This window comes from Aotus nancymaae, unplaced genomic scaffold (genome assembly GCF_030222135.1).
Source record: "Aotus nancymaae isolate 86718 unplaced genomic scaffold, 86718_ANA_hifiasm-v0.15.2.pri h1tg000041l, whole genome shotgun sequence".
Taxonomy (NCBI): Eukaryota; Metazoa; Chordata; class Mammalia; order Primates; family Aotidae; genus Aotus; species Aotus nancymaae.
Window position 1 is genome coordinate 615,983 of NW_026988455.1, and position 25,474 is coordinate 641,456.

General features: G+C 40.5%; 1 protein-coding gene and 1 long non-coding RNA gene across 4 annotated transcripts in view; one reads left to right on the forward strand and one right to left on the reverse strand.

The window, feature by feature from the left end:
* Positions 1-25,474, forward strand: part of TCF12 (transcription factor 12) — a 418,189-nt gene that overhangs the window by 15,900 nt on the left and 376,815 nt on the right. The window lies entirely within an intron of this gene.
* LOC105710621 (uncharacterized) lies at positions 2,645-25,078 on the reverse strand. Of its 3 annotated transcripts, XR_010336934.1 has the most exons (4): positions 24,270-25,078; positions 14,550-14,683; positions 3,648-3,845; positions 2,645-3,038 (listed from the first exon to the last, which is right to left on the reverse strand). It is a non-coding gene; the product is annotated as an uncharacterized LOC105710621 (long non-coding RNA). The 3 variants fall into 3 exon arrangements; XR_001105833.3 differs by lacking the exon at positions 2,645-3,038 and having other exon boundaries at positions 3,045-3,845; XR_002477696.2 differs by lacking the exons at positions 2,645-3,038; positions 3,648-3,845 and adding an exon at positions 10,059-10,282.

The following is a 25,474-nucleotide window of genomic DNA, read 5'->3' on the forward strand; positions in this document are numbered from 1 at the left end:
GAATCTCCCACCTCAGCCTCTGGAGTAACTGGGACTACAGGCATGTGCCACCACACCCAGCAATTTTTTTTATTTTTTGTAGAGACAGGTTTTTGCTGTGTTGCCTAGGCTGGTCTTGAACTCCTGGGCTCAAGTGATCCACCTGCCCTGGCTTCCCAGAGTGCTGGGATTACAGGCATGAGCCACTGTGCTGAGCCACAGCCCTAATTGAATTTCAAGCTCTTGCCCTAATCTAGTTCCCTTCTACCCTGTGAACCACTCCTCAGTCTACCACTTCGATTTTAGTTAGGTTTGCCCCAGAAGTACATTTATATTTACTCATTCCTATATGTGTTTGTTCATGGATCTAGCCTCACATAACTTAGTATTTGATTCAGTAAAGATCCATTGGTTCCAAGTGACGTATACCCAAATTGGTGTAAAGTGAGAAGGGAACGTATTCTCACATACCTGAAAAGTTGAAGATAGTTCTGTTAGATATGGCTTGGCTAAAGAGTTCCAATTATATCAGCAAGATTCAGATTCTCCGCTTGAACCTCTGCAGAGGTTGCAGTTGGCTTGAGATCGCACCATTGCATTCCAGCCTGGGCGACAGAGCAAGACTCTATCTCACAAAAAAAAAAAAAAAAAAAAAAGAGAGAGAGAGAGATTCAGATTCAACCCGACATGTTAGCACTCTCCTCTGCTGTTTGCTTCGTTCTCAAGCTCCACAAATAAGCAACCAGAAGCCCCAGACCATCCTAACTACCAGCAAAAGTCAAGCACCCATTTATTTGTCAGCCACTCACTGTTGCCAAAAGAATGAGATGCTCAGATTGGCCTGGACTGATTCACAAGCCAATCCCAGGCATTGAGTCTATCAATAACACATGAATGGCACAAGAAGGTGATTTGACTTAAAAAGAGGTATGGCTATCAGAAGGTGAGCAGATGTATCTTGAGTAATGGAAACAGCAGACACATACACATCCCTGGTCTTATATTAATGTTTCCAAATATTCTTCCCCTATGTATGTATGCCTTCACTGATATCTGTAGCTACTCAATGTAACAATATTTTTTTTACTATCCAAAATGTACTCACATCTAGGTCCTACAAATAACTCCAAGTCCAGGATAGTAAGGTGATATGCATGCCTCTCTATCATAAAGCAATTTGATGAAGTTGTTCATGGCCTAGTAACCTAAGGCTATAACTAGAAAATACTTAATACATAATTATGGAAAAGAGAACTGCAATGAAAACTCATATTTGGAAATATAAATAATGACAAGCACAAAATGGTCTCCAATTCATAGCATATGTCATATCTTGCTAGACAACAATAGCAAGGGCTTCCTAACATGACAGGGGAGAAAGTTCTTTGATCAACCAATCTGGCTGCCATATGTTCTATTTTTGGAGGATCTTTCATTCATTGTTCCTCCATGGTCATGTCTGTAATGGACACTGGGGAGGATATTTCTTTAGGGACTACACCTCTTCAGTATTCTTCTTCCTGATCTAGTGGGAATTGAAAAATCACATCCTATGGCAAAGATAATTAGCTTTTACCACCCAAGAATTGTGAACTTCTGTTGTATGCAGTTGTTGCTGGCAAGTAGCTACCAAGCCTATATTTCCCAGCCTCCTTGTTAACTTTGGTAAAGTCACATGACTATCTCCATTGGAATATGAGTGGAAGTGATGTGTACCACTTCTCACCAATTTGGTTAAGAATTAGGTATGCCTTTGCCAGTGTCTTTTTCCCTCTTCCAGATGCATTGAAAGGTCTCTAATGCTGGGTGCGGTGGCTCATGCCTGTAATCCCAGCACTTTGGGAGGCCGAGGCGGATGGATCACGAGATCAATAGATTGAGACCATCCTGGCCAACATGGTGAAACCCCGTCTCTACTAAAAATACAAAAGTTAGCTGGCCATGGTGGTGTGTGCCTGTAGTCCCAGCTACTTGGGAGGCTGAGGCAGGAGAATTGCTTGAACCCGGGAGGCAGAGGTTGCAGTGAGCCGAGATCACACCACTACCCTCCAGCCTGGTGACAGAGTGAGACTCCATCTCAAAAAAAAAGAAAGGTCTCTAAGAACCTGGAAGACAGTAAAGCCATAAGATAGAAGAGTCTGTGTAGTTGAATGATTTTGTAGAAGACCACCTGCTACTTAGGGGCACTGATGTTGGACTTTACAAAAGTGAAAAATCAATATCTATTGTGTTAAGCCTAAGTAACCTAGCTTTTCTTCTCCAGACTTAGGGTTTCTCTCATAGTACAATTTTCTTTAATTCTTTTTTTTTTTTTTTTTTGAGACAAAGTTTTGCTCTTTTCACCCAGGCCGGAGTACAATGGCGCGATCTTGGCTTACTACAATATCTACCTCCAGGGTTCAAGTGATTCTCTCACCTCAGCCTCCAGAGTAGCTGAGATTACAGGTGTTAGTCACCATACCTGGCTAATTTTTGTATTTTTAGTAGAGATGGGGTTTCATCATGGTGGTCAGGCTGGTCTTGAACTTCTGACCTCAGGTGATCTGCCTGCCTAGGCCTCCCAAAGTGCTGGGATTACAGGTGTGAGCCACTATGCCTGGCCCAGTTTTCTTTAATTCTTAGCAAACTTCTGGTCTATTTGTATCTGGCCAATTCCATGGGGGGAGAATTCCAAAGCCCCAGGATTTTTTTAAGCTGCAGTCTTTGAATCTAGATTTTGATATGAGAATTTTTGTCTTTTAGTAATAGGCCTTGATATTCTAACTTAAAGGTCTCCATTTTGGTTCATGCCTAATAACAATTTGAAATAATAGCCACTGGGTTTGCAAGGGGAGGGAGTGATGGTGGTGTGTTAGCTGGTGGTGAAGGGAGTAGAATGGGATAACTATTACCTTTCTCAGCAGGCAGGAACTGCTTGAAAGAGGCCTGAGTGTATTAAGACTTCTCCCTAGTGCCAATCTTATCCATTCTTGCCTTCATTAACATTAACATTCTCTTGGGGCTTTTTCAGCCCTTCATGGCTCCAGATTATTGACGTTTCTGTCACCTTTTGTTGCAGCCTATAAGCAAAAATGTTCACTCGTAACAAAGTGGTATCTTCTTTTCCTCTCTGCCTTAGATAAATCAAGGTCAGTCCTAAGTTTGAGTCTTTTTCTTGTAGGACATTACTAAAAGCTAACAAGTAATAGTTGATATATTTTAGTATCTGACCTTTTAACAACAGCCCTTTTACATTTTATCCATGATAGGCATATGTTCTGAATCCCACTATACAACAGGTGCCAGTTTAACCTACTGCTTTGCTATTGAAGTCCCAGCCTGATGTTAATGAGGCCTCATCTGAATCAACTAATTCATTATTTTTGGATCTTTCTGTTACTAATCCCCACTCCTGATACCAATTTATGAATTGTTAGAGCTATTTTAGTTGCAGGTGACCAAAAAAATCCCACACAATTCAAAATGACATGCAAAAAAGATAATATATTGGCTATCAGCTCATGTAATTAAAAAACTAGAGATAGCTTAAGGCATAGTTTGATCCAAGGGTTTAAGCAATGTCATTAGAATTCTCTTTCTTTTCATCTCTTGGCTCTGTCTTGTGTGTTGGCTTCAGTTTTAGGCTACATGTGGTGGCTGCTGGCAGCTCCAGTTTACATAATTCTTACTGTTAGCAATCTCTGTGGAAGAGTACATGTCTCCTTCCCACAGGTGCCAGCAATAGTCTTCTTACATTTAATTGGCTCTGATTGGTATCCAGTATCTCAGGTCTGATTCATGTCATTACTGTTGTTGAAAATGAAGATATCCAGTATCTCAGGTCTGATTCATGTCATTACTGTTGTTGAAAATGAAGTTCACTCCACCTAAAAGACATTGAGTGAAGTAACAGAAGAGGAAAATCAGGGTATGGTTATCAGAAGAAGGGTGAATGGTTAATAAGGGACAAACAAACGAAGTCTCTCATTAGATACTGATGTGTAGTGTTTCCTAATTGCTTCACATGTGTTGGTTTCATCTCCTTCACTGGGCTGACTGTAAGTGTCTCAAGAGCAAGATCATGTATTATATGTCTTAACAGTGCCAACTCACCAGGCAGTCCTTAGATACTGGCTGATTTATGACCCCTTCTTTTATTACCAAAGATGGCACACTCTAAGAAAGTAAAAAGAGCTTAATAAAGGAATAGTTTATAGAGGGATAGGAATGTTTAAGGGAACCAACAAGGAATGGTAAAGCACTTAAGGACTGGCAACAATGGAAGACCTTAAGCTTGAAGGAACAGGGGAAGGGAGCTATTAGTGGAACCCTGTAAGAGCTGTAGCTTGGAAAGGGTTGCTGACAAAGTCTGTTACTATAAATAAAGAAATACAGCCACCGCCAAACTATGGCCCTGCAAAAGACTGGGGAATAAACACTTGTCCTCTTTTCCTCCCATCCTCCAAACTTCTGTTGGTACCTCACATTGGCCAAACCAGTAACCAGAGGGCTTGTGTGGCACAGTCTTTAGAGTTCAACTTCCAGTAAACAGCAAGACAAATAGGGTAAAAAAGTGGATCTGGAAGAGCAAGTGGAAAATTGCCAGTACATGCATTTTATGTTCCTTGAGCAACCCTAAGTAAAAACAATTCGTATTCTGTAAGTGTTAACCATATAGACTGGATTTATCTGGAAAATATAACTTTAGCCTTTTCAATAAACTTGTTAAATATACAACCAATATAGTTTAATTTTAATAGCATTTTAAGACTTTAACATTCATGAATTCATAAATCATAAAAATTCTTTTGTTAGCCCATATAGTTGAAAAGGTGTCATCTTTGTATTGATATAGAACTCCTCAAGAATATTGTACCTGGCAATCCATCAGAAAGCCCTGGCATAGCACTCATCACAGAGTGACAAATTTGATAAATGTTTGATGATTTGAAGAATGATTAAATGAATAAATTAAAGCATTTCAAGCCAGAAGACTGTAAGTGGAAAACTAGATGGGTTTTTCTTGTTAGAGGTTGATGATAACTGTACAACATTTACCAATCCTGTCCCTTAAAGTCTGACATTGGCTTCTTAGCTGTTGATCAAGGTCTTACCTCTTACAGAAAGTGGAACCAAATAAATTTTCTTTGTCAGTTTTAAGAAGTTTCATAATTAACTATCATGCTAATAAATTCACTAAAAAGTCAATATCAGTTAAGGGACAATTATATTTTCTATCTAAAACTGGGTTTCCTCATAAAATTGTCACTCAGTATAAGAAAAATAAATATTCTTGCTTCAATTTGTAAACTAGGATTATAAAAATCAGTCCAAATTTTCTCTAAAAGATTTTATAGTTAAGCCCAAAATCCACACTTCTGTTCTTTCACAGTCCTGTGTATATAGGACTTAAATTTACAAAATACTTTCTTAGGTGGTACCATTCATTTATTCAAACAACAAATACTACTTAGCACATGCTATGTGCCACACATAATCCCTACCCTCATAGAACTTACAATAGAATAGTGCTTCTCAAACTTTTATGAGACTATGAATCACCTGAGGATCTTGGGAAACTACAGATTCTAATTCACTAAGTCTGGGATGGGCCCCAAGACTGTATTTCTAGCCAGCTCCCTGGTAATGCTGCTGGCAATGCTGATACTGCTTAGAGTAGCAGACGTCTAATGGATTTATTTAATCCTCACCATAACCACCTCATAGGAAAAGTATCAGTGTTTTGTTTCTTATCTGGAGCACTTAACTATATACAAAACACTGTGCTTTGCCTTTTGTAGATAAACAATTCAGTCAGATATAGAGATATAGGCCTTTAGGAAACTCACTATACAGATGCTTCTCCACTTATGAAGGGATTATATCCCAATAAGCCCATTTTAAATTGAAAATATTGTAAATCAAAAATGCATTTAATATCACCTAGTGAATGTCATAGCTTAGCCTAGCCTACCTTAAACGTGCTCAGAACACTTATACTAGCCTACAGTTGGGCAAAGTCATCTAACACAAAGTCTATTTTATAATAAATTGCTAAGTATCTTGTGTAATATATTGAATACTGTACTGAAAGTGAAAAATAGAAGTGTTGTATGGGTACTCACACTAAGATTTCTAGTGAATGTATATCACTTTTGCACCATCATAAAGTCAAAAAAATCCTAAGTGGAACCATCGTCAGTCAGGGACTGTCTGTAGAGCAGAAACAGCTAGTGTAAAAAATCGGTATAATTGTATTATTCTGTTTATATAAAATGTCCAGAAAGGGAAATATGTAGAGACAGAAGGCAGATTGGTGTTTGCTGGGCCAGGGGTGGGAATGGTGATTAATTATAAATGATCATGAAGAATCTTTTGGAGGTGATGAAAATTTTTTAAAATTAGATTATATTAATAGTTGCACACCTCAATAAATTTACTAAAAGTAATTGAATTGTACACTTGAAATGAGTAAATTTAATGATATGTAAATTATAATTCAAAAAAGCTGTAAAAAAATCATGTATAATGTGAATAAATGCAATAATAAAAACATGTCTTAACTCTCTTTCACAGCCAAGGAAATGGAGCTCATAGAGGCTAAGTAATTTGCCCAAACTCACAGAACTAGTTGGTAACAGGGTTAGTATATAAATCCAGTCTTATTAAGCCAAAAGCAGTCATTGTCAGAAACATCCTCTCCAGAGGAGGCATAGAAATGTATGCCAGGAAATAGATACCCTTCCATCAAGAGGGCATTTGCCTCTCTCTCTGAATCCTCTTCACTCTGTGAGGCAAAGAACATGCTGAGTGGTGACCTAGGTGGCATTCCATAAACATATTGACATCTGACAAGGCTGTGCAAGCCAGCTAGCTTCTGGCAGACCCTTTGGCTTCATTGGGGTTTTGTTTTTTTTTTTTGAGACGGAGTTTCGCACTCTTGTTACCCAGGCTGGAGTGCAATGGCGCGATCTCGGCTCACCGCAATCTCCGCCTCCTGGGTTCAGGCAATTCTCCTGCCTCAGCCTCCTGAGTAGCTGGGATTACAGGCACGCACCACCATGCCCAGCTAATTTTTTGTATTAGTAAAGACGGGGTTTCACTATGTTGACCAGGATGGTCTCGATCTCTTGACCTCGTGATCCACCCGCCTCGGCCTCCCAAAGTGCTGGGATTACAGGCGTGAGCCACCGCACCCGGCCTTCATTGGGGTTTTTAGTTTCAAGTAACACAAATCAATTCTGTATGATTTAGTAGCAAAGGAATTGGGCAGCCCACAGAATCATTGTGTGACTTGAGAACCAAGCTCAAAGTGGTGCAGCCAAGACCAAGGGCTAAAATAATGCTGCAGAGGTAGCCGGATGAGAAGATCGCTATTACTAATGCTACTGAGCATGCTGGACTCTGCTCCTTTCTCCAACAGCACCACTGCTTTCAGAACTCATTTTGGCCACAACTGCACTGTGGCAAGAGAAAGAGAACTGACTGCTATTCTTGTTTCTTTGTGTTATTAGTTCCTGACTCAGAGCCATGTAGGTGCTTTTGAATCGAGAAGGGTAGGTCATGCACCTGAATCCAAGTTGCAAGGAGGGATGATGAAGTGACTATGTGACAACTTCTATCTGTTTCTAGATAGTGAGAATCAGGCTTTACTTCCTTTTAAGACTAACATATCAGTGAATTCTCCAAGCTTAGACAGTTCAGATGCCAAGCAGTCAGGAAAACAAGAACAAAACCAAAAATCCCCCCCTCAAAAGAGACATCCACTACTGCATTGCACAGTGGTTCATGGAGCAGCAGCATCAACATCAAATGGAAGCTTGTTAGAAATCCAGAATTTCAGATCCTGTTCCAGATCTGCAGAATTTGGATTTGCTTTTGATATGGTTTGGTTGTGTCTCCACTCAGATCTCATCTTGAATTGTGGCTCCCATAATCCCCACATATGAGGGGAGGGAACCAGGGGGAGGTAACTGAATCATGGGGCAGGTTTTTCCCATGCTGTTCTCGTGATAGTAAATAAATCTCACGAAATCTGAAGGGCAGTTTCCTGGCACACGCTGTCTTGCCTGCTGCCATATAAGACGTGCCTTTGCTCTTCCTTCACCTTCTGCCATGATTGTGAGGCCTCCCCAGCCATGTGGAACTGTGAGTCCATTAAACCTCTTTTTCTTTATAAATTACCCAGTCTCAGGTATGTCTTTATTGTGGTGTGAGAACGGACTAATACAGCTTTCTAACAAGCAGTCAGGTGATTTGTATGAATATTACAGTTTGAGAAGTGGTCTATATTATGAGACATACTCTTTTTAAAAATTTTCAAAGATCACACATCATTATGCTCTATTCATCCATAGCGTTACTAGATTTAATGCAGGACACAACACTCATTTAAATTTGAATTTTGGATAAACAAGGAATAATTTTTAGAATTAGTATGAACCATACAATATTTGTTATCCTAAAAAATTATCCTGGCCAGGCGCGGTGGCTCACGCCTGTAATCCCAGCACTTTGGGAGGCCGAGGCGGGTGGATCACGAGCTCAAGAGATCGAGACCATCCTGGTCAACATGGTGAAACCCCGTCTCTACTAAAAATACAAAAAATTAGCTGGGCATGGTGGTGCGTGCCTGTAATCCCAGCTACTCAGGAGGCTGAGGCGGGAGAATTGCCTGAACCCAGGAGGCGGAGGTTGCGGTGAGCCGAGATCACGCCATTGCACTCCAGCCTGGGTAACAAGAGCGAAACTCCGTCTCAAAAAAAAAAAAAAAAAAAAAATTATCCCTTGTCTATCTGTAGTTCAAATTTAACTGGGCATCCTGTATTTTATCTGGTAACCATCCTTACAGGCATCTACACAACCCCCTCCTTATAATTTATAAATGAAATAAAAGAAAGAGAAATTAACATAACTGCCTACTGAAATGCGTTTATATCAGTTTTCTGTTTTGGCACGGTAGACTATAAGTATCATGAGAGCAAAACATCAAAAGTGTAAAAATCCAAGCACACTCTGCATTCTGCTTAAGCATTTGATGCTTGAGATCCTCTATAATTTGAAGGGTAAATGTTAACTGTTCTGTGAGGCAGTTATTTTAAAAATATACCTATGAATTTTACAAAACTCACTTAATGAGTTTTGACCAGTAACACCTTTATCTCACAGAATCTGACCATATAAACTGAGTAAATAAAGGAAGTTTGTGGTAACTGGGCTATATCATTGCTGGGTTACTTCTGGAGACTGCTATTTTAACTTCATTTTCTTCCTAAAGAGTTGATCAAAAGCAAAAATTGATAAATGGGATCTAATTAAACTAAAGAGCTTCTGCACACTAAAATAAACTATCATCAGCGTGAACAGCAACCTACAGAATAGGAGAACATTTTTGCAATCTATTCATCTGACAAAGGGCTAATATCCAAAATTTACAAGGAACTTAAACAAATTTACAAGAAAAAAACAATCCCATTAAAAAGTGGGCAAAGGACATGAACAGACACTTCTCAAAAGCAGATATTTTTGTGGCCAACAAATGTATGAATTGAAAAGCTCAACATCACTGATCATTAGAGAAATGCAAATCAAAACCACAATGAAATACTGTCTCACACTAGTTAGAATGCTGATTATTATAAAGTCAAGAAATAACAGGGTGCTGGCAAGACTGTGGAGAAATAGGAACGCTTTAAACTGTTGGTGGGAATGTAAATTAGATCAACCATTGTGGAATACAGTATGGTGATTCCTCAAAGACCTAGAACCAGAAATACCATTTGACCCAGCAATCCCATTACTGAGTATACACCAAAGGAATACAAATCATTGTATTATAAAGATACATGCACACATATGTTCACTGTAGCACTATTCACAATAGCAAAAACATGGGATCAACCCAAATGCCCATCAGTGATAGACTAGATAAAGAAAATGTGGTACCTATATACCATGGAATACTATGCAGCCATAAAAAGGAATGAGATCGTGTTCTTTGCAGGAGCATGGATGGAGCTGGAAGCCATTATCCTCAGCAAACTAATGCAGGAACAGAAAATCAAACATCACATTTTCTCACTTATAATTGGGAGATAAACAATGAGAACACAGGGACAGAGGGAGGGGAATAAGAGGAACTGGGGCCAGTCGGGGGTAGGGGAGCAGGGGGAGGGAGAGCATCAGGATAAATAACTAATGCATGTGGGGCTTAATACCTAGGTGATGGGTTGATAGATGCAGCAAACCACCATGGCATGAGCTTGCCTATGTCTGAAACCTGCATTTCCTGCACATGTATACCAGAACCTAAAATAAAATTAAACTTAAAAAAAAAAGAAAGAAAAGAGTTACTCCCTATGCCCAGGAATTTTAGAAAAATGGCTTTCAAACATTCTGGGAAAGAGGCAAATTGTATGATAAATCAGTTAGAATTAGAAGTATCACATTCAGAAATTAACGACAACTTTTAGTACCATAAAATGTAGCCAGGTGCAGTGGCTCATGCCTGTAATCTTAACTCTTTGGGAGTCTGAGGCAGGCCAATTGCTCAAGCTCAGGAGTCCAGCCTGAGCAATATGGTGAAACCCTGTCTCTACAAATAATACAAACAAATTAGCCAGGTGTGGTAATGTATGCCTAAAGTTCCAGCTACTTGAGGGACTGAAGCAGGACCATCACTTGAACCCAGGAGGTAGAGCGTGCAGTGAGCCGAGATCATGCCATGGCACTCCAGCCTAGGCAACAGAGTGAGACCCTGTCTCAAAAGTAAAATAAAATAAAATAAAATAAAAGCATGCCAATTACATGTATTTGTAAGATTACTTAATTCATTTTAACATTTAGCTAGTCCAGTTATTTCCAACCAGCCAAATAGGCAATTTTGGGTGGTGGCGAAGACACTGACTTTCCTTTTATAACCTTTTGTATAGTTATCAGTGAGCCACCTCCAATACAGTTTAGCAATAAAAATTTTCCATTTGGGTGGGGAGTTGGGGAGAGATAGCATGTTGAGAAATGCCAGATATAGGTGAAGGGGAGGAAGGCAGAAAATCACACTGCCGTGTGTGTACCTATGCAACAATCTTGCATGTTCTTCACAAGTATCCCAAAACCTAAAATCCAATAAAAAAAAATTTTCCATTTATCATACTCCCACCAAGGCTTATCTTATCCTTTTGGTGAACAATGAAATGTCCAGGACTGTGAGAGGGATTACAGTTCCAAGAAGCAGAATATCCTCAGGGGCTGATGAGTGTTAGAAACTAAACATGTATTTGCCCCCCTCTCCCAGAGTTTTTATATCACCTTTGCTGCCACCTTTTAATTCATTGTTTGCAAGCCCCACCCTAGAGGCAGATATCTGTGATGTCTCAATGATGGACCCTGGTTTTATAGGGCAGACCACAAATACACTAGTTGACTAGTCTTACTTTTTTTTTTAAGATGAAGTCTCGCTCTGTCACCCAGGCCGGAATGCAGTGGTGTGATCTTGGCTCACTGCAACCTCCGCCTCCCAGGTTCAAGTGATTCTTGTGCTTCAGCCTCCTGAGTAGCTGGATTACAGGCATGTGCCACCATGCCCAGCTAATTTTTGTATTTTTAGTAGAGATGGGGTTTCACCATATTGGCCAGGCTGGTCTTGAACTCCTGACCTCAAGTGATCCACCCGCCTTGGCCTCCCCAAGTGCTAGGATTACAGGCAAGAGCCACCACGCCTGGCTAGCTTTCCTTTAAACATTAAATAATAATAGAGAAAACATTTATAAGTACATTATCAGTTACCTATGCACCCTCTTTCTATAAAATAGCTAAGTACATTTATGTGTCACTTAATGATGGTATAAGTTCTGAGAAATGCATCATTAGACAATTTCATCACTGTGCAATCATCATAGAGGGCATTTACACAAACCGAGATGGTATAGCCTACTACGCATCTAGGGTATGTGTTATAGCCTGTTGCTCCTAGGCTATAAACCTGTACAGTATGTATTACTTTACTGAATACTATATGTAACTGGAACATAATGGTAATTAGTGTATCTAAACAGAGAAAAAGTAATGCATTGTGCAAAGACATTACAACAATTACCACATCACTAGGTAATAGAAAATTTTCAGCTCCATTATAATCTTATGGGACTACCATCATATGTGCAACCCACCATTGACCAAAATGTCATTAAGTGGTGCATCACTGTATTTATAATAGAGAACCATTAGAAATTATATACAGCGGCCGGGCGCGGTGGCTCACGCCTATAATCCCAGCACTTTGGGAGGCCGAGGCGGGTAGATCACGAGGTCAAGAGATCGAGACCATCCTGGTCAAACATGGTGAAACCCCGTCTCTACTAAAAATACAAAAATTCGCTGGGCGTGGGGAGCATGCCTGTAGTCCCAGCTACTGGGGAGGGTGAGGCAGGAGAATTGCTTGAACCCAGGAGGTGGAAGTTGCGGTGAGCTGAGATCGCGTCATTGCACTCCAGCCTGGGTAACAAGAGCGAAACTCCATCTCAAAAAAAATAAAAATTAAAAAAAAATTTTTTTAATTAAAAAAAAGAAATTATATAAAGCCCCTTCCTCCAAACGGTAGACCTATTAAATAAATAGTAGTGTATGCACACGATGCCGCCATTAAAAATAACATTTTTGGCTGGTCACAGTGGCTCACACCTGTAATCCTAGCACGTTGGGAGGCCAAAGTGGGAGGATCACTTGGGCCTGGGAAGTTGAGGCTGCAGTGAGCCACAATCACACTACTGCACTCCAGCCTGGGACACAGAGTGAGACCCTGTCTCAAAAACCAACAAACGAACAAACAAACAAAAATGTGGGTTCCCTGTCACATCAAAAGGTAAGTATAAAAGACTTCTAAGTCATGTCAAAAGGGACTCAGGAAAAAACTTGAAGATGGTTCCATTGATCAAAGAGGTGATGAACAGTTTGAGCATATTCTGTACGATAACTGTAACAGATAGATGCACGGTAAATATGTTTTAGTCTATCAGCTCAGATTGAGGCTCTAAGACAAAAAACCTCTGTTGGTACCTTTGGAAGATACAAGGAAAACAACTTATTATTTTAAAAACTGGTAAATAAAGAGAATGAATCAAGCATCTAGTTCATGTCTCATATATAAATTGGACCTCAGGGTAACCCAATAGTTGATGATAGGAGTTTTCTCTTTACATTTTTCAGCTAATAATTGATGCAGAAATGATCTATTATCATCATATTGTAACCCCTAGTGAAATAATGCAGCTAGGGAATGATCATTAACAATGACTAGCTTTACAAAAAGATTAACAAGCAGACATTTGTCTCCTACATGATCACATATCAAATATTCTTGCCAAAAATCCAACTAGAGGCCGGGCGCGGTGGCTCAAGCCTGTAATCCTAGCACTTTGGGAGGCCGAGGCGGGTGGATCACGAGGTCAAGAAATCGAGACCATCCTGGTCAACATGGTGAAACCCCGTCTCTATTAAAAATACAAAAAATTAGCTGGGCATGGTGGCGCGTGCCTGTAATCCCAGCTACTCAGGAGGCTGAGGCAGGAGAATTGCCTGAATCCGGGAGGCGGAGGTTGCGGTGAGCTGAGATCGCGCCATTGCACTCCAGCCTGGGTAATGAGCGAAACTCCGTCTCAAAAAAAAAAAAAAAAAAAAAAAAAAAAAAAAAAAATCCAACTAGAATTTGATCAAGCCTATATATCTAAATAATAACGAAATACAGATAAGATAAAGAAACATATTAAATAACACTAAGGGAGTTACAATTAGAAAATTCACTCTATGGGCCAGGTGGGATAGCTCACACCTATAATCCCAGCACTTTGGGAGGCTGACTTGGGAGGATTGCTTGAGCTTAGAAGTTCAAGATCAGTCTGGGAAAGATAATCAGACCTGAATCTGTACAAATAAAAAAAATTAGCCAGGCGTGGTGGCTTGTGCCTGTAGTCCCAGCTACTCAGGAGGCTGAAGTGGGAGGATCGCTTTAGCCCAGGCAGTCAAGGCTGCATTGAGCCCTGATTACACCATTGCACTCTAGCCTGGGTGACAGATCAAGAAAGGAAAGAGGAAAGAAAGAGAGAAAGAGAGAGGAGAGAGGGAAGGATGGAAGGAAAGAAGGAAGGTAGAGGGAGGGAGGGAGGGAGGGAAAGGAAAGAGGGAATGAAGGAAGGAAGGAAGGAAAAATTTCACACTATGAAAAGTCCTATAGGACAAACAACCCAATTTTGCCTCAACAAATCAAATAAAAGAGAAGGAGGGAGAAGCAAAAGATTAAGAGGCTTAAGACACATATCAAATAATGCAACAAGTGGACTTTATTTGGATCTCAATTTTGAACAAATTAACTATAATAAGCATGAGACCATTGGGAGAAATTGGACCACTGAATACTTGACGATATTAAAACATTTAAATGAAAACTGTGAGATGTGGGCTGAGCACAGTGGCTCACGCCTGTAATCCTAGCAGTTTGGGAGGCCGAGGCGGATGGATCAGGAGGTCAGGATATCGAGACCATCCTGGCCAACATGGTGAAACCTCATCTCTACTAAAATACAAAAAATTAGCCGGACCTGGTGGTGTATGCCTGTAGTCCCAGCTACTGAGGAGTCTGAGGCAGAGGAATAGCTCGAACCCTGGAAGCGGAGATTTCAGTGATCAGAGATCACGCCACTGTACTGCGGTCTAGCGAAAGGGCAGGCTCCGTCTCAAAAAAAAAAAAAAGGAAGAAAACTGTGAGCTGTTACAATGTTATTACTTGTCATTGTATTTTTTTACAAGTGTTCTTATCTTTTAGATGTAAATGAGGAAATATTTGTGAATGAAATATTTGTGAATGAAATGATTTGATGTTTGCTCAAATTAACCTGGAGGTAGAAATGTTTCAACACTTCTTGAAGCAGGGTGGAGGTTCAAAGGGGTTCATTATACTATGATTTCTACTTTTTTGTGTGTTTGGAAATATTCTTATTTCTTTCTTCTTTCTTATTTTTTATTTAGGGAAAATAGACTTTAAGAGGCACAAAATCCAGTTATTTTCAATGCTTTAAGCTTGACAAATAATGAAGACCAGAAAAAAATTCTCTCAGCTACTAAAAGTTGTCTTTATGTAGTGGAACTACATGAGATTTTATTTCAGCTTTTTACATTTCTGTATTTTTCCGTTTTAGCATAAATGCATATCATTTTAGGATTCAAAAATCCAACAAACCTTAAATCTAAAGGGACAATTAATTTATGAAGGATGAACAAAATTATTTATACTTTAGGAAAAATTTTTTTAAAAATACAGGTGAAGGCCGGGTGTGGTGGCTGATGCCTGTAATTCAAAGCACTTTGGGAGGCCAAGGTGGGTGGATCACCTGAGGTCAGGAGTTCGAGACCAGCCTGGCCAAAATGGTGAAACCCTGTCTCTATTAACAAAAAATACAAAAAAATTAGTTGGGCATGGTGGCACATGCCTATAATCCTAGCTACTTGGGCTGCTGAGGCAGGAGACTTGCTTGAACCTGGAAGGTGGAGGTTGCAGTGAGCCAAGATCACACCATTGCACTTCAGCCTGGGCAACAGAATGAGACTCTGTCTCAAAACAAACAAACAAAAATACAGGTGTAAGAAACATTATTTACATTTTACATGCCTGTTTGGCAGATTACCACTAAGGCAAGGATGGAAAAACGAATCAGAGCTCTTTTGATTCAACAAATGAATGCAATGAGGCTACATTTCTAAGAAAACTGTATTATTTGGCTAGAAGGGAAATTAAGCACTGAACTGAGAGTGTAGAGAAGGGCAGGCAAAGGAAACCAGGAAGGGGAAAAACCAAAAGGCAGATTTCAGGGTGTTTCAGAGAATGTAACTGGTTGGTTGAATCAGAGAGACCGAATTTTACTATCAAATGTAAGAAAGAGTAAGTTCAGAAAGAGGAGATCATGCTTTTATGGTTTCATAGCCTATTTTTTTCTCTGTAACATTGATACCAGCCTTTTCCAATTGTAAGAAAAACTTTGTAAATATCATTAAAAATTATCATGGATAAAAAAAGCTATAGATTTAAAGTCTTTTGATCTACCATAATTTGTTATTAATTGCTCTTTGCTGGATATCTATTTTTTAATCTTATAAACACAGTGTTTTTCTTTACAAATAAAACTTTTCCCCTATTTTCCTGGAAGTAGAAATTGTAAGTAGAATTACTAGATTAGGAGTATGGGTATTTAGAAGGCTCTTTGACATATACTGAATAGTTGCTTTCCATAATGGTTTTTACTAATTATTAATTTGTTAATTCCTAATCTACATTCTATCCAGCAATGTTTATGGGTGCCTATCACTGCATAATCACCAGCATTGATCATTATGCTTTTTAAAATATCCATGCAAATTTGACAGTTGTAACATGGGATCTCATTTTACTTGCATATCCTTGATAGGTACTCACATTAACTATTTTAAAGCCCTCTTTCATGAATATTTTGTTATATACTTTGTTTTAAAATGTAAATCTTTTGAACTGTCTACTGTGTCTAGATCTTTGTTTCTGTTTAATTGACAGAATAAACAATGAACCCACTTAGACATATTGACTCAAAGAGTCAGGTTTTAAGAACATTGCACTGACATCTTTGAAATGCAGAGAACAAGTTCCCACTTGAGCATATGTGTTCCTCCCCACCCCCACCTTTTTACCTATTACTTGATGCTAATCATCCTAATGTTTCAGATAGTTCTTTTAAGTTCCCTATGTTTGTACCTAGCTGTAAATCAGTTCAATTTATAGATGGAGCAAAAAACAACATGGCTGATGTTATTGATGGGACAGCCACATTCTCGTGCTCTGTCCTTCTGGGACCAATACTTTCTGAGATGGTCAGGAACAGAAGACTGATGTGTGTAAAGAGACTCCTGCTTCTCTGAGAGAAGTTAACAGATCCTTTGGGGATAAGCCTATGATTTTGATTTCTCATTAGCATTGTGAGCTTCATTCAAGTGTGACTGACAGTCACACAAGTCAATACGGGAGCACTTTGGGAGAGCCAAGTTAGAGTTTTTTCTTACAGATTAATGCTTTTGTTTTTACAGGGTTCATTGGAAAAACAAATCAGAGCACTTTTAATTCAACAAATGAATGTAATGAAGCTACGATTTTAAGAAAACTGTATTATTTGGCTAAAAGGGAAATAAAATACTAAATTCCTTGTTCAAATAAAAATGTTACTGAAGGAAATGAAAGTATATTCTAGATGATTATTAATGCTTTCATTTTCACTTTCTTTCACTCTAGTTTAAGTCTTATGTAAAGACTAAATGCAACTCAGATTTAGCAAGCAAAGAATATTTATTTATTTGCCAGTTTTAATCCCATCAAGCATACTTTATTAAAACTTGAATAATGTCGAGATGGAACACATCAGATCGTTAGAAATAGAGTGGAAGAGGTAGCCAAAGACCTAGGAAATAATGAGCAAATCTCATCCATGATATTCCTCAGCTTTCATTCCCAATTCCACAGGAAGCTGATATCCCTCAATGTAAAAGATGTTTAAAATACTCAATGGTGTTATTTTATCGTGCTACTGAATACAGTTTGAAAGCTTAAGGTGAACATTTAAGCTTAATGTTTAAAGATTAGAAACAATTTTAAAAAAAACCTCTGGTAGGCTTATAATGCAAATGAATTAGGAAAAATTATACCAAGACATCTTGAATTTAAAGAAGAATGTCCCAATCGCCAAAACTTAATGTGTAATTGCATAAAAATGCTGGTACAGTGAAAATGAAAATTCAACAGATGGTCCCAAAATAAAATATTTCTGCAGTATGTAAGAACAATTGTTCCCTAACTCTTCTCAAATTAAAGTGTGAATAATTAAGTGCAATTTAAATCATCTAATCCAAATCAATCAATTCATTTTTATGAAATCACCCAGGGGAATCAAGACAAGGTAACTTTCACCGAAAATATAATTTCTGATTTAATTAATAAACAATTAGTGACGGATTATTGGCATTAGAAGGAAGACACAGTTATAATAAGAAAAAAATAAATACAATATAAGCCTTACCCTTGAAGAACTCCTAGTTGAAGGAAATTGGTCATATGCAACTAAAAACTTGTGAATACTAACCATGATTTTTTGATGAATATTCAAATAAACAACAGATTTACTATTATAATAGACTGAATTTGCCTAAGATGTCAGTGACTTGCAAGAAAAGATTTACAAGATCTGACACATGGGGAGAGCTGAACTTGGTCTCACATGGTGTTCTTTTTCTGGACTTTTCACCAGCATTAACGTTTGCCTTCAGCAACCATTTAAAAATGGTTAATTTAACCAGCCTGGGCAACATAGTGAGACCTCGCTACACAAAATACAAAAATTAGCTGGGCATGGTAGAGCGTGCCTGTGGTTCCATCTACTTGGGAGGCTGAGGCAGGAGGATTGCTTGAGCCCGGGAGGCAGAAGCTGCATTGAGCCATAATGGCCCACTGTACTCCAGCCTGGACAAGAGCGCGAAATCCTGTCTCAAAGTAAAAAAAAACAAGGTTAATTTAAATGCATTTATATTCTTTTTAGCATTGCTGTATCTTGTTAAGTACATCGCTCTAATAGTCTTTATCTATTCATGGTAAATCTACTCTGGCAGCCCAATTTATGTTCATCTTAATTTTCCTGAGCTGTTAAGGACATCACAGGGCCACTACTCTAAAGACACTGTTTGTCAAACTTTAGCGGACATCAGAAGCACAGGAAGGGGTTGTTAAAAAATAGATTGCGGCCAGGCCAGGTGGCTCACGCTTGTAATCCCAGCACTTTGGGAAGCCGAGGCCAGCGGACCACGAGGCCAAGAAATTGAGACCATCTTGGCCAACTTGGTGAAACCCCGTTTCTACTAAAAATACAAAAATTAGCTGGTCGTGGTGGCGCGTGCCTGTAATCCCAGCTACTCTGGAGGCTGAGACAAGAGAATCGCTTGACCGGGAGGCGGAGATTGCAATGAGCTGAAATTGTGCCACTGCACTCCAGCCTGAGCAACAGAGCCAGAACTCTGTCTCAAACAAACAAACAAACGAAAATAGATTGCTAGCCCCATCCTCAGAATTTCTGGAATGGAGCTCTACTCACAGAGTAGGCCTTGAATGGAGCCCCAAAATTTGCATTTCTATGTAGTTGCCAGATGATAGTAATATTACTCATCTAGGAATCACAGTATGAGTGAGAACCACTGTTCTAAGTGATATCTATCTCAGAACCTTCTGTTCTCAGAAGGTAGTTGAGATCCCAAGAAGAGTTGAGGAAATCAAGAAAGAATTATCTTATTCCCACGAAAATCTCAGGCCTGGCTCTGTCTATTCATGTATTCAAGGTCAATCTCTTCTCTTCTGCAGGGTTCTAGTATTGGGTGTCTTTTTTATTATTTATTTATTTATTTAGAGATGGAGTTTCGCTCTTGTCACCCAACCTGGAGTGCAATGGTGCGATCTCGGCTCACTGCAACCTCTGCCTCCCCGGTTCCAGTGATTCTCTTGCCTCAGTCTCCCGAGTAGCTGGGATTACAGATGCCCACCATCAGCATTTTGTTACCCAATTCTTATATGACACACAACCAAGTATCACACATTTGAGGCAACAATAGAACTATCTTCAAAATCTGAAAAAAAAACCTAGTTTACTTATTCTGCTCTACCCATTTAACCTGTCTTTGTTTGGAATTTGAAACTTTTAAAACTGATGTTGAGTACCAACAGGGACTGAAGACAACCTATTAGAATGTAAGCTCCATGGAGACAGGAATTTTTTTCCTTTTGTTCCTCATTTTTCATTAGTATAATCCAAGCATAGAAGACAGTTCTGGGCACAAAGTATGTACTTAATAGATATTTATTCAATTGATAAAAAACTGAAAGAATAAACAAATGCCAGAGGCAGTTAGGAGTCTACAGAACAGCAGCTGAATTTATAAGTACTCAAGCTTTTGAAAAATAAAATTAAATCTTCATCCATAACTTTCTACTGACTACCTTTACAACCAAACCTGCAGAAGAATGGTAATGTTTATTTGTCATAGTCTAAGATGATGAATGACCATCATTTAAAAAAAATTTTTGTTTTTGAGACAAAGTCTCACTCTGTTACTCAGGGTAGAGTGCAGTAGTGCAAACACGGCTCACTGCAGACTCAACCTCCTGGGCCCCAGCAATTCTCTGGGCTCAGCCTCCCAGGCAGCTGGAACCACAAGTGCATACTTCCACACCCAGCTAATTTTTTTATTTTTTGTAGAGATGGGGTCTTGCCATGTTCCCCAGGCTGGTTTCTAACTTGTGGGCTCAAGCAATCTTCCCCTTGGCCTCCCAAAGTGCTGGGATTACAGATGTGGGCCACCATGTTTAAAAACCATACTATATTAAAGGGCATTTTTGGTCTATTAAAGGACATTCTCATTTCAGCCTCAACCTGCTGGGCTCAATCAATTCTCCTGCCTTAGTCTCCTGAGCAGCTGGAACTACAGGCATATAAATGCTCAGCTAATTTTTAAATTTTTTGCAGAGACAGGGTTTCCCAGTTTCTCAGGTTGGTCTTGAACTCCTGGGCCCAAACCATCCACCTACTTCGGCCTCCCAAAGTGCTGGAATTACAGGCATGAGCCACCGCATCCAACAACAATTCTTTTAACAACAGCTATCCCTTCCCTATTCTGATCGTATGACTGGCAAGTCACCAAATATTTAAGTTTTTAGTCTGTACAAATTTTACTTTGTTGGCAAAAGGGAAGATTTATTCACGTGCTTTGATGTGGTAAGAATTCTTTGCTTTTTTTTTTCTTAGTATGTATTTTGGTAATCTTTAATCTACGGGAGTAGCCCATACAAATCTGTGTAGCTGACTTCCATCATGCTATTATAAGCTCATGTGAGTTAGGTGCTCCTTCCTTAAAAAGACACCCAATACTGCTGGGCGCGGTGGCTCACACCTGTAATTCCAGCACTTTGGGAGGCTGAGGTAGGTGCATCACCTGAGGTCAGGAGTTCGTCACCAGCCTGGCCAACATGGTGAAACCCTGTCTCTACTAAAAATACAAAAATTAGATGGGCGTGGTGGCGGTAGCAGAGAGCTATCAGACAGTCTATTAGCCATCAACCTTGGATCCTAGAGGATTATGTTAGGAGGCCAGTCACTCCATCCAGATAGCAATTTACTACATCCACTAAACACCCGACTTGACTCTCTTCCCTCTCTCCTTCTTCTCTCAGCTTTTTAGAATATTTGTCTTCTAAAAAGAGGCCAGTTAAGTCAATCTCCCAAAGAAGTAAAAAGCCCATTGCTTTGGCTGCTTTTCCTTTTGACTATAAAGGTTTCTCTGGGCAACTGAGATGTCCTTGATAAAATATGCCTAAGTGTGTTCAAAGATAAAGTATGTGTGTGTGAGGGGGTGCTCTTAAAAAGCAAGGACTGAAATCATGCTGACAGAATTCCTGTGTCTGTTCAGTAGTAGGTTACAGTGAATGGACAGTGAACCAAGCTCTATTAGATTGCTGGGCATGGTGGTTCGTGCCCATGATCAATCCCAGCAATTTGGGAGGCTGTGGTGAGAGAAGCACTTGAGCCCAGGAGTTTGAGATCAGCCTGGACAATATAGTGATACGTTGTCTCTCTTTTTTTTTGAGACGGAGTTTCGCTCTTGTTACCCAGGCTGGAGTGCAATGGCGCGATCTCGGCTCGCCACAATCTCCGCCTCCTGGGTTCAAGCAATTCTCCTGCCTCAGCCTCCCAAGTAGCTGGGACTATAGGCTTGTGCCACCGCGCCCAGCTAATTTTTTTGTATTTTTAGTAGAGACAGGGTTTCACCATGTTGACCAGTATGGTCTCGATCTCTTGACCTAGTGATCCACCCGCCTCGGCCTCCCAAAGTGCTGGGATTATAGGCGTGAGCCACTGTGCCCGGCCGATACTTTGTCTCTACAAAAAAAATTCAAAAATTAGCCAGGTGTGGTGGCATGTGCCTGTAGTCCCAGGTATTTCAGAGGCTGAGGTGGGAGGATCACCTGATCCCAGAAGGCAAACGTGCAATGAACTGAGATTGTGCCATAGCACTATAATCTGGGCAACAGAGTGAGACCCTGTCTCAAAAAAAAAAAAAATCTATTATAACCTTCTTGAGGGCAACACAAGTTTTAGGCTTTCTGTCCTGAAACATTTAACACCATGCCTTGCATATAAGAAATGCACATTAAATACTTCTCAATATTAATTTGTTGATAGTGATTAACTTATACTACAGAAACAGTACTATTAATCAACACTGAATTTGTATCACTTAGTTGTTTCTCTCTGAGCTTTTTGATAAAGGCTTCTGGCTTTATCTAGCTGGGCCAGCAAAGGCCCAGAAATGAGTTACAAGTGATACAAAACTCCACTTTTTATATTCTTTTTGTCTTTCATATAAATCAGAGGTATTATAGGAGATTCACTGGTGGGAATCATTTTCTTATTAAAAATGACACGTGTCTCTGCCAGGTTTGGTATCAGGAAAAAAAAAATGACACCTGTAAAGACTACATTGTTAAAAATAATTTCATGTTATAATGTTAAATGAATGACAGATTTAATTCCAGCTCTTCCTTTTTGGGTTTACTATGCTGTTGGCACTACGTTAGGTGCATGGTACTGACAGATGCATGTTGGTTGTAACCTTCAAGGGGTTCACAATCTAATAAGGAAAATAAATTACAAAGTAAAACTATATGGGCCATAATAGGTAAGAAAAACTTCACCAGTCAGTCCCTAAGGAATGAGGGAGCCCCTATGACTGAAGGTTTGGGCAGATATTCTTCCTCTGCACTAGTTGAGTGAGAAGGATGAGAAGAAAACCTTGAAAACAGCATAAATCCTACATATGGGACCACATACCTTCTCCTATCCCAAGATTTCGCTCCATTTTTACCATGGAGTCATAGAATCTTATCACAGTGGTATGGTTTGAATGTGTCCCCTAAAAATTCATGTGCTGAAAACTTAATCCCCAAAGCAACAGTGTTGAGAAGTGTGACCTTTAAGAGGGACTTCTAAGAAAGTAGAGCCCTCATGATTGGATTATGCTGTCATGTGTGCTCATTTGCCCTTCTGCATGGGATAACACAGCATGAAGGCCTTTTAGAGATGCTAATGCCATGCTCTTGGACTTATCAGGCTCCAGAACCATGAGTCAAATAAACTTCTGTTCTTTATAAGTCACTCAGTCTATGGTATTCTGTTAGCAGCAGCAGAAAATGAACTAAAACACATGGGAATGGGACCTTAAAAGTTAACTAATCAGACTTCTTACCTGACATTTATGTCTTTGCTACTAAAAAAAATGGTCATTGGGTTGGTACTGTGTAAACCACACTAGATTACAAACAACAGAAAATTCGAATCCCATTGGTCTAATCAATGAAGATACACCTGAGATCATAAGTTGCTTAAGAGTCTTAAAAATGTCGCCAAAAGCCAGGCACGGTGGCTCATGCCTATAACTCCAGCACTTTGGAAGGCTGAGGTGGGTGGATCACTTGAGGTCAGGAGTTCAAGACCAGCCTGGCCAACATGGTAAAACCCCATCTCTACTAAAAAATAAAAAAATTAGTTGGGTATGGTGGCGAGTGCCTGTAATCCAGCTACTTGGGAGGCTGAGGCACAATAATCACTTGAACCTGGGAGGAGGAGGTTGCAGTGAGCCGGGATTCCACCACTGCCCTGCAGCCTGGGTAACAGAGCCAGATTGTTTTTTTAAAAAAAAAAGTAACCAAAGATTAGATCTCTGTTTGCTTTCTTAATGTCTGCTTTATTTTAACCCAGACCTTGTGTTTGGAAGATGGCTACCCATCATCCAGAAGACCCGTTTTTTTGAGGACATGCAGAGAGAAGGGGTTGCCTTTGAAAGACCAGGAAATTGGTCCTCTTATTGGCCGAAATGTGTCACGCCCATTGCCAACCAATAGCTGTGGCAGGGAATTGGATGATGCCGAGTTAGGCTGGAATTATGATGAGTTGCTTAGATTGGAACCATATGCTCCTGTAGGTAGGCAAAGGAGGGACGTGACTAAGAACTGGGCTTGTTTACCAAGATAAGGAAGAGTGGATATTTTGGGGAGTCTAGGCTACCACAGGATCAGTCATAAGGTTCAGGTATAGTCAATGCAAAGCCATGGAAACCCACCTGACAGCTGATTGTACCATCCGCCCTCCATATCTGGGATTTCCAAATTTGAGGATTCAACCAATTGAAATAAAAAATGTAGTTAGGCTTACCAGGATTGCATCTGTACTGAAAATGTGGAGATTTCTTTGGGTGATTATTCCGTAAATACACCTTAACAATTATTTACATAGCATTTACATTGTATTAGGTTTTATAACTAATCTGAGATGATTTAAAAGTATATGAACATCTTAAAAAATCCAGAGTCCGGGAACCAATCCTACGGATACAAAGAGACGACTGTAACAAGTACAGTAACGGCATATGGTAGGTGAATCTACCTCCCTTTCCATCCCAGCCCGGAATCCAAAGGCTCCTTCTTGCCATGGGTGTCCTCAGGCGTTGGCTGCTTCCTTCCATTTGTTTACTCTGGAAGTGTCTTCTTTCTTCAGTGTATCTTCTGAGTGGGCCTTACCCGTCTCGACTACACTCACTTACCTAAGAGTCAAAACACTGGCTGCCATTCAAGAAAATCTCACTTCCAGCCCAGAATCGAAAAACTGAAGTTTAGTTATTTTGTCTTCTTCCTACTCTGGGGCTTCTTTGAGGCCAAGTTCAGAACTTGCGCACGGGATAGTGGCTGTGTGACAGAGCCGCCCTGGGCTGTCTGTGAGATGAAGAGGCTGGGTTGATCGATTCCCAAGAACTTGTCCGACGTGCAATTCGGTGGCTCTGAATGGGATTCGGGTGGGAGGAGGTGACTGGAGATGTGGGGTCTGTGTGAGTGGGGTATCTGAGAACCTGAAGCTCACACTGCTTTGTCTGGTTTGAGGGAGGTTTTCTGCCCCTTCTCCAGCGTTCGGCTCAGCAGCGCATCTGACCGACCGCGCCTACTCCCGGAGCGGCCGAGGAGGCTGGGTCTCCCGTCCCCACGCGCGCAGTGTCTGCGCCGAGTGCGGCCCTCCTGGGCCGGAGCCTCGGGGCCCAGCTGAGGGTGGCGTCCAGCGTGACCTGCTCTGGAACCGCAGCCTTCAGTGCTCTGCGGCCTTGGGTTCCGGGAGGCTCGGGAGCCTGGGCGGCGGATCCAGATGCTCCCACAGCTGTGTCTTCGTCGCTCCGCTTCGGGGTCCAAGACCCAACAAGACCGACGCGAGGAGGCGCCCACGGTGCCCGCCGCCCCGCTCCCAGGGGACTCGGACGAGGGTTCCTCGGCGAGCGGTCGGGGCCTGCTTCCCAAGGTGCCTGCGAGCGCCTCCAGCCCCTCCCCGCCTGCCCCAGCTCCGTCCCGCCTCACCCGACCGCGGGCTTTGTCCAC